Raw genomic sequence first — 9,972 nt, forward strand, 5'->3', positions numbered from 1 at the left:
TCAGCATTCATAAAACACCTGTTGTAAATGTTAAAACAAAAGTGACATGGCATATCCATTGCCAAAACAATTGTTAACAACATCTATTCTACCTTCTTTGTTGTGTAATATTTATAATACATTTAATTCTGCTTTATTCCTGGAAAAACACTGTCATTTCTCTGTAACAGATGTGTTCTTGTTGATGCTCTTTGCTGATGTGATAATCAAGGAGAGTTGTTTTGGGCTGGAACACTGCTTCCATTGACATCAGTCTGTTAGAATATTTATTAGAAAGGAAGCACTGAGAGGAGCGAGTGGCTACTAGATTCAATTGTTCTTGAACTGTGCCTGGACCCTGATACGGGAATGAAAATTCAGCTGCTGGAGACTATGGTTCTCCATTGTAGGAACCAGCAGTCTTTAGGTCCCTTTTGCTTTATATGCCTGATGAGATTAATATGCCAAATGTATGCTGTGTTGTTTGAGATGCTACGCATGAACAAACGAAAGGCTGTTGTTTATTATTCCTCTAATTTGTATCCTTCAGAGGATCAACACTGCAACTTGACAATCATGCCCAAGCAGCACTTTATTTAGAATTATGTAGCTTGGGAGAAGTTGGTGCAGTGTGGGTGAGATGGACAATAAATTCTTCCAATTTATGAAAACAAAAGCCTACAATAATTTAAAATGCTCGGTTTGAATGAAACAGGCTTATACACAGTACCAGGTTCTGCTGTGTTTTAAGAATTGTGAAGCTTTATCAGATGGATTTTGTGTGTGTTATGTGTGTTGTTTTTGCTGTTTATATGCTTATGTACTATTGTTTATATGCAGCACTTCGAAGTGCTTCTGTGAGCCGACCCGAGTCCCTTCAGGGAGATGGTGGAGGAGTACAAATAATGTGTTGTTGTTGTTGTTGTTGTTGTTGTTGTTACCATTCCTCACAGCTTATGTACAATATGGCCCCACATCTGCAGAACCAATATCTCATTTATCTGCATCTGACTATAAATCTAAGTATTTTCTAGGTCCTTCAGCACAACTGATTGGGCCTGAAAATCTGCATATAGTTAGGGTTTGCTATTATATAAAGTTTTGCACATCCATGCAAAAACTGGGAACGTACCACCCATGAATATGTTGTACTGTGCTAGTATTAGGATGAGCAGATGGTTCTTCATAAATAGCTGAGGTACCAAAGTTGATTATCTGATCTTTCTTATCCTCTACACTAGCATCCACTGGTCAGACCCAAACGTAGTCTACAATCAGATTAAAATAAAGGGAACCTATACTGATCGAACACTCAATGTCATATTTGCATGAGATTCCTAAGGACAATTTCCATTCCCTGCTGTGCAGTGTGCACTCTTCTATGACACAAGCCCAGAAGACATCAGTCCTGGTATACTTTGCTGGATGAACGGAAGACTAATTGAAGTTTATGCTACTTTCCCAGAGGCCAGGGCTGCTGTCAACCTATTCATTTAAACCAGGGGTCCCCAAACTAAGGCCTGTGGGTTGAATTCTGCAATCCAAGGTCATTTACTTGGCCCCTGCCCTAAACTTTAGACTTAGGTTGACCCTAAGTCTGAAATGACTTGAAGGGACAGAACAACAACAATCCTAATTCACTTGATTTTCTCATCAGCCAAAAGCAAAATACTGGTAACTTTATGCTGGTTACAATTGTTCTTCATTTTAAATATTTTGTTCTTTCATGTTTGTTGCACTACAAATAAGATCTGTGCACTGTGCATATGAATTTGTTCATGTTTTCCCCCCTTCAAATTATAGCCCTGCTTCCCCAACAATCTGAGAGACTGTGAATTAACCCACTGCTTAAAAAGTTTGAGGACCCCTGATGTGCCGTCGCGCCTGGGGCTGTACTCTTAGTGAAAGAGGCATGGACGTGACATCTTTCCCCAGGGGATTGCTTCTTGCCCTCCTTTAGGGAAACTGGAACTCCCAAGGACCAAAACACTGTAGATAACTCAAAAACTGGGTTTATTGTTCACAAAGGGGGTAAAAGAAAATATACATTACAGTCTTTGATTGTTTAAGTCCGTGGAGCCTTCTAGATCCCTCTTTCTCTGGCTGTGACTGCCGGAGCAAACTCAGCCTCAGTCCAATGACCTATATCTGAAGACAAGAGTCTTCCTCTGTTGCCAAAGGACTGATGTGAAGGCGCTTGAGACTCCTCAACGTTGTTCAGGTTGGCCCTGAACATGAAGTGTGAGTCCCAAGGGTAAGAACCTCAGAATTGGTGCTGAGAGGTAACTTTTGAAGGGCTTTTAGTGCCAAGTCTCTTTCTCACGTCCATCCGATAGAGAGCTTGCTGGTGGAATGAAAAGGAGGAAACACAGTCCTACTCCAGGAAGAGGTGGAGCCAAACAGTTTTGCTGAGTGAGCAATATAACAGGTACAAACAACATTGATTGACAGATATAACCAATCCAACTACATTTACAGGGTAAGGGCAAAATCAGACATGATACAACAATTCAAATCTTGAAACTTATAGTTTGACATATAGATGGCGCCACTCGTGCCGTCACACCTGATTTAAACTGTATATTCTTACACGTTCAGTGCTGCTCTTATTTTTAAATGACTTTTAATTGAACACTTCAGTGTACTGCTCCTTGTATTCAAAATATAGACCATGAAATGGCAATATATATAAGGTAAAGGTAAAGGTTTCCCCCTGTCATTAAGTCTAGTCAACTCTGGGGGTTGGTACTCATCTCCATTTCTAAGCCGAAGAGCCGGCGTTGTCCGTAGACACCTCCAAGGTCATGTGGCTGGCATGACTGCATGGAGCACTGTTACCTTCCCGCTGGAGTGGTACCTATTGATCTACTCACATTTGCATGTTTTAGAACTGCTAGGTTGACAGAAGCTGGGGCTAACAACAGGTGCTCACTCCACTGCCTGGATTCGAACCTGTGACCTTTCAGTCTGCAAGTTCAGCAGGTCAGCACTTTAACACGCTGCACCATCAGGGGCTCCGACAATACATATACTTGGATCTAATCTAGCCCATTTAGGTTCCCAATCTGGTCTAGTTCTTCCAGCTGCACCCTCTCCATCATCACGCAGTGAGACTCCTCAATGTAACAATGGCTTTCGCAACAAGAAAGGTGAGAGGTATACATTAAAATCTTGCTGTTGTCAACCTAAAGGGAGGTTAGCAGTACACTGGATATGAGATACAGCCGACCTACCCAAATAGTTCCCTTCCTCCATCCAACATTTTCTAACTCCTAAGTAGGTGCATGTAAAAATGATGGCTGTGGGGCTATAGTAATAAACTACAGTACTTTTTCATTTTATGCAGGATGATGGAAACTGTTCAATAGCGGAATGTAGTGTCTCAGCATGTGGTGGAGTCTCCTCTGGAAGTTTTTAAGCAGAGACTAGATCAGGAATGGACAAACTTCAGCCCTCCAGGTGTTTTGGACTTCAACTCCCACCATTCCTAACAGCTTACCGGCTGTTAGGAATGGTGGGAGTTGAAGTCCAAAACATCTGGAGGGCCAAAGTTTGCCCATGCCTGACCTAGTGTGTTTCTGCATGGTAAGGGATTGAACTAGATGGCCCTTGTTGTCTCTTCCAACTCTAAGCTTCTGTTAAAATATACCACTGGAATCCACTCCAGGTTTTAATCCAGGAGCTTGCCAAGGTACTGATTTCTAAACACATTCAGCACCTTGGAGAGCTCATTTAAAGCTAGCAAAATCTGGAATGGACCCACAAGCTCTATGGCATGGGAATCACCAGCTGCTGCTGCATATACCTATTTCATCATATTTACACACGATGAAATAAACATGCATATTATTCAAACATAATTGTGGAAATTTTCTTAGGATATAGTCATGTAGAAATGAAGCTCAAATTTTCTGCATTACTCTACCCTTGCCTTATTCCTTCCTGACAAAATGGCTAATATTCAACATAGATCTTGGAAGTTCTGCTTTTTCAGCTCCGCAAAAGCAATAACTTGGCTATTCATCCTTCACTAAACATGAAATTATTTTTCCTGCTTAAACGGAACATGATAGAGGGCTACTGTCATTTCCTGCCAAAGGTATGAGGGTGTATGTTGGAAAACATTATATGTAGGGAATTATCTTAACAAGAACAATGAGTCAACCTACATTTTTGTGACAAGCCCGTTCTTTTATGCCCATATTTATCTATTTTTTAAAAGATCATAGTATTGAAACAATTAATTTCACCTCCCCAGCCCAAAGTGGCACAACCCAGGAAAACCACTAGTGTTCTGAGCAATCCATAAATGACAGTTCAGCAATGATAATATTATTGATAATCTCCTCTGCATATTTTCTATGGATTCAGTTCTCACTTTCACCTGTCATTATGATACCATACACTGTAGCAATGTATAAGTTTAGTGCAGACAAATGCAATGTCTCTGAATATCAAGTTTCATTGTCTATCTCCAGGGACAACTTTGGAAAGGAAAATAGATTCTCTATTAATTAGTTTTGTTTTAGCTATATATGAACCTATTCAGCTGCACATGCATCTATTCAACTATTCAATACATTTTTAAACATGGGATCACCGTTTTCTGGAAATGACTCAGTGACCCCCAGATTCCCAAAAGCTGTTGGTTTACTGACTTCACATTTGGATTACCAATTATGACTCTGAAGGATGTGCCTATGCATTTAATAACTGCACATCAAATTAACTTCTGTCATTCACTGTTGTGTCACTGTAGCAGCGGAAACCAAATGTCAAGCATATCCCTGTTTCCTGTGCTGGCTTCCAGCTTGTACTGCAGGTGATCAATTGTCATCACAATCCAAGATAAATGACAGTGATATGATTGACAACATACCCACATCCACACAGCAATTATAGTAGCAATGAGTGTGCTGTATCGAGAAAATAACCCCTATCTACAAAATGCCATTAGACTGCTGTGAAAATGTAACAATCTCTCACTCCACCTCCAAGTCTGTTAAAGCAGAGACCTGGCTTTTGAGTAGGGAGCTTGCAACAACAATATATTGTATTTGTATATACAGTAGAGTCTTACTTATCCAACCTTCGCTTATCCAACGTTTTGTATTATTCAGTGCAGTCTGCCTCCCACCCGAATCCACAGCTGTTTCTCTAGGTAGCAACTCGCAGCGGGCCAACACGCCCAATAACAACACAAGTGCAACCACGCTCCTAAACAAGTGGCAGGCTTGTTGTAAAACATGTTTTTGTGTTTAATTTGTAAAATCATAACATAATTTGATGTTTAATAGGCTTTTCCTTAATCTCTCATTATCCAACATTTTTGCTTATCCAACGTTCTGCCGGCCTGTTTATGTTGGATAAGTGAAACTCTACTGTATTGTATTGTATTTCTTACTTGCCTCTCCCTGTTGATCTAGGCAGGGGAAAAACAACATATCACAACATGTATCAGTTGAAAGAGCATCTAAAACTACCACATATTAAAATCCATCAATAAATATTTTAAATACCATAATTTAATCTGAATACCCCTGGTCTCTACTAATGATTTTAATTCAAACTGTGTCCTGAATCAAATGAAGTAGGTGATAATTAACATTATTTATAGGCAGGGTGTGAATGTGTGAAATATCTATCTGTGTGATCATTCAGGATCCAATGACCAAATGATGGTGGTGTGCCTATATCTTTAAATGGGGTTCTACTTCCCTTTGGAGGAAGATACAATTCTAATAGGTGGTGTGTGGACAGAGAAATTTCAACTCCCCACTACTGTTTTTGTCCCCCAATTTCACTTCAGAGTTAATCTCTTCCCCACCTCAATCCTACTTGACCCTAATACTGGAAATTAGGCTCAAATACATCATTAAAGCATGTAACAAAACATCAATTGGGTTGCTGTGAGTTTTCCAGGCTGTATGGCCATGTTCCAGAAGCATTGTCTCCTAACATTTCACCCACATCTATGGCAGGCATTCTCAGAGGTTGAGGTATATTGGAAAGTAAGCAAGAGAGGTTTATATATCTGTGGAAGGTACAGCATGGGAGAAAGAACTCTGTTGGAGGCCAGTGTGAATGTTGTAATTAATCACCCTCATTAGCATTGAATGGCCTTGTAGCTTCAAAGCTTGTCTGGTTCCTGCCTGGGGGAATCCTTTTTTTTGGAGGTGTTAGCTGTCCCTCATTGGTTCATGTCTGTAATTCCCATTTTCAAAGTGTTGTTCTTTATTTGTTGTCCTGATTTTAGAGTTTTTAAAATACTGGTAAGCCAGATTTTGTTCATTTTCACGGTTTCCTCCTTTCTGTTGAAATTGTCCATATGCTTGTCGATTTCAATGGCTTCTCTGTGTAGTCTGACATGGTGGTTGTTAGAGTGGTCCAGCATTTTTGTTTGCATATTTTTTTGCAAAATTGTGGCCCATTTTGCTCTCCTCATAAAGTTCTTATATCTTGACATATCTCATCTCTCTCATATGTTGGTAATCACTGATGATTTCTTGAACGTATACCAACTTTAATCACCTGTAATATACATTCTAGCTGAGCATCTATTATTATGTGTATAAGTTTACACATAATAGAACCTTAGATAAAATGAAGGAACCCTTTTGATTTCCTTTTTTAATGCTTCACTTATTTACCACTTCTAATTTTAAAGGTTTCCTCTTTTGAAGGCTCTTTGTCTTGACTAAAACATACACTGACTCTGTCAATGCATAATTTATACTGCCAGTTACTGTAGCACGTCCTTCTTTGCATGCTCCCTGGTTTCAATCCCAACTGGAACATTTTGATCAGGGTGTTACATGTTTCCAGTAATAAATCACTTTGGGGACGTATAATAGTTAGTGGTTCTGTGGAATGGGTACTTTTTGAGATTTCTAATATGTTTATGTGTCACAAGTTGTCTCATCTGTAATATTTTGTTCTCTGTCTTTCCTGTAAATGTTTTATCCAGAGATGATTAAATCCCACCAGTCATCTAATGCTCATTAGAGGTATAGTACTCTATTTCCCCCCTCTTGCTTCAGAGTCTTCTAGTATTAACACAAAAACACCTATATAAGTGTCCACTGTATATATATTTTCTGCTTTGGCATTTACTTGTCTTCGACTGATTATAACGTTCAAATGCATGTTCAAGATTTAATTTTTACTCCCATCCACTTGGGCAATCAGAACATGTTCACCTTCATCCCCAGGGTCGATTAGACCTAGCCACATATGCTTCCTAGCTTTTGATGGCTGATCTCTAAGGTGTTCATTTGAAAGATGCTCTTCTATCTTTTAAACATTCAAAAGACAGCAGTTTGGTTCTATTCTAATTCAGATCAAGCAAATCTCACATCTCAGAATATTCATATGCCCAACAACTCTGAATCCTTCCACCTTACAGAACGGTATCACCCATCTATTAAGCATCTTCAACATTATAATCTATATAACTCTTCCGTTTAGTACAGGCAGCATTTCAGACAAAGCCATTTCCAACACCCTGGATTTTGACCTTCTATCTAGATGCTCTCACGTGGTTTCCAATACGTTACAATTACTGGTGCCAAAGTCAATCAATGACTACAATCCTCTCTACCAAGCAACTGAAATAATATATTTGTACCCTTATCATCAGGAAGGCTAATTGCATGCACATGTGCCCATTTCTTTACACGGGAATGTTATGTTTGCATTGACCAGATATCTCACAACAGGTGTCCACCAAAGCCTATGAAACAATATGTTTCTTTAACAACCAGGGAATGTCTCCCTTCTAAGAATTCATTTCCCTCTTCGCTAGTGAAATCCAATGGCCCTAAGACTTTGGCAGTCAACACAGGATCGGGACATCTCTAGCACATTCCTGGTCATTGTTTTTCTCAGCCTCTCTATGTCAAATTTGGACTCAAGAAAAATATATTTGCTAGATTAATTAGGCAAAAAATATATAAACTGTGTAACAGATATAGAGTCTCACCTATCCAACACTCGTTTATCCAACGTTCTGGATTATCCAACGCATTTTTGTAGTCAATGTTTTCAATACATTGTGATATTTTGGTGCTAAATTCGTAAATACAGTAATTACTACATAGCATTACTGCGTATTGAACTACTTTTTCTGTCAAATTTGTTGTATAACATGATAATTTGGTACTTAACTTGTAAAATCATAGCCTAATTTGATGTTTAATAGGCTTTTCCTTAATCTCTCCTTATTATCCAACATATTCACTTATCCAATGTTCTGCCAGCCCGTTTACGTTGGATAAGCGAGACTCTACTGTACTTGGAACTTTGCATTAAGGAAATGTGTAGTGATCAAAAGGCAAGATGCTGGTACTAATTCCAAGAATCATGTTCTTATTAAACCCAAGACTAATTTGACGTTTATCTTTTGAGTGATGAAATTTATATGAGCAAGATTCTCCAAATATTACTTGACAGTAGGTAATGCACATCTTAGAAGAACAGAGTCATATTTATAAATGATTCTGTAAGGTGAACTCCATTGACACTTCAATATTTTTTATCAGTTTCTGAAGAGTTACAATTGTAAATTCCATTATCTAGAAACCTGCAGATTATAAAGGAGGAGTCTATAATCTAGTTCAATGATGGCAAATGTAAAGGCTATTAGCATGACAATGAACAGCCTTTTGGTAAGACAGTTTTGTAATTCACTAGCTATTTAACACAGGCCAGGAGGTTCATTTCTTTAGATGAAATGCATTATGCAGGACATCTTTGTGAACATTTTCCCATGATAAAAGGACGCTATAATGAGGATAATTATGAAGAGTTGAGCATGAAGCGCTGCACTTTCAGTAAAGATTCATAAAAGAAAAGTTCCCAGTCTGTGTGGTGCACAGGCCATAACAAGGGAGGAAATCAGCTGAGCTTATGGAGGTTGAAAGAGCCCAAAAGGATAGAGGATCAGGTCATCTTGAGGTCTTAATCCAACCAGCTCTCAGAATGCTTTCACAAATCCTAGAAACAGACAAAATCTAGGTGCTTCAAGGCTGTTGAGTAATGTTATGCTGCTTTTAATAGGCATTTGCTGTGTGTCTGGAATATGAAGTGGTGTGAAGTCCATTTAGTAGTAGAAAGATTGGAATACTGTTTGGCACATCTCTGGTATAAATGGTGGTACACAGTCTAATTACCCTTAAAGGCACCAAATCATGTTTGATTTTGGAAGCTAAGCAATGCGGGTATTGGTTAACACCTAGATGAGAGACCACCAACACATATCAGGGGGTGTTGGTTATATTTCAGAAGAAGGAACAAGCAAAACCATCTCTGGATATTCCTTGCCTAAAGAAAACCCTATGAAATCAGGTCACCTTTAGTCAACAAGCGACTTGAGGACAAAGTATGTCAGAATGTGGCTACCTATAAGAGCTATCCCAGCCCTGTCTTCCGGGAATTTTTAATTTTAAAAAAACTTATCTTTACTGATATTGGTGCTTGAGGCTGCAATGTTGTTCCACTTTCATTAAAATTAATTTGCAGTTATGTCCCGTTTGCTGTACAAATGTTAGATTCAGACTGTAAGTCTAGTTTATTAAATAAAGGCTTGTGACTTCTTCCTACTTTTGCCTACTTTCTCCTTACAGTGCAAATACTGTAAATATAATTCTGGTCACATACCTAGTCTTTTAGAAAGATAGCTTTGTTGACTATGTGTTGTCTGAAGAAAATTTTATTTAGCAAACATAGATCTAATGAGTGTGCCATAGAAATCATGGGAAAGTGATTAAGTAGTATTAAGGCTAGTGTAGCACCAATCAGACAGGAAGAAGTGTTACATTTGGGGTAGGGTGAGGTTAGGGAAGCTGCAACAGAATTTGGTTGCACCATTCAATAAGCCTGATAGCATTAAAAATCACCTGAAATACTGTGGAGAAACAGGAGATGTACCTTACTGAGTGCTTTAGATTGATCTGAGAATCTCATTGCTTTTCTTAAGTCGGATAATTGTGCAGT

Source organism: Anolis carolinensis, chromosome 1 (assembly GCF_035594765.1).
Source record: "Anolis carolinensis isolate JA03-04 chromosome 1, rAnoCar3.1.pri, whole genome shotgun sequence".
Classification (NCBI taxonomy): domain Eukaryota; kingdom Metazoa; phylum Chordata; class Lepidosauria; order Squamata; family Dactyloidae; genus Anolis; species Anolis carolinensis.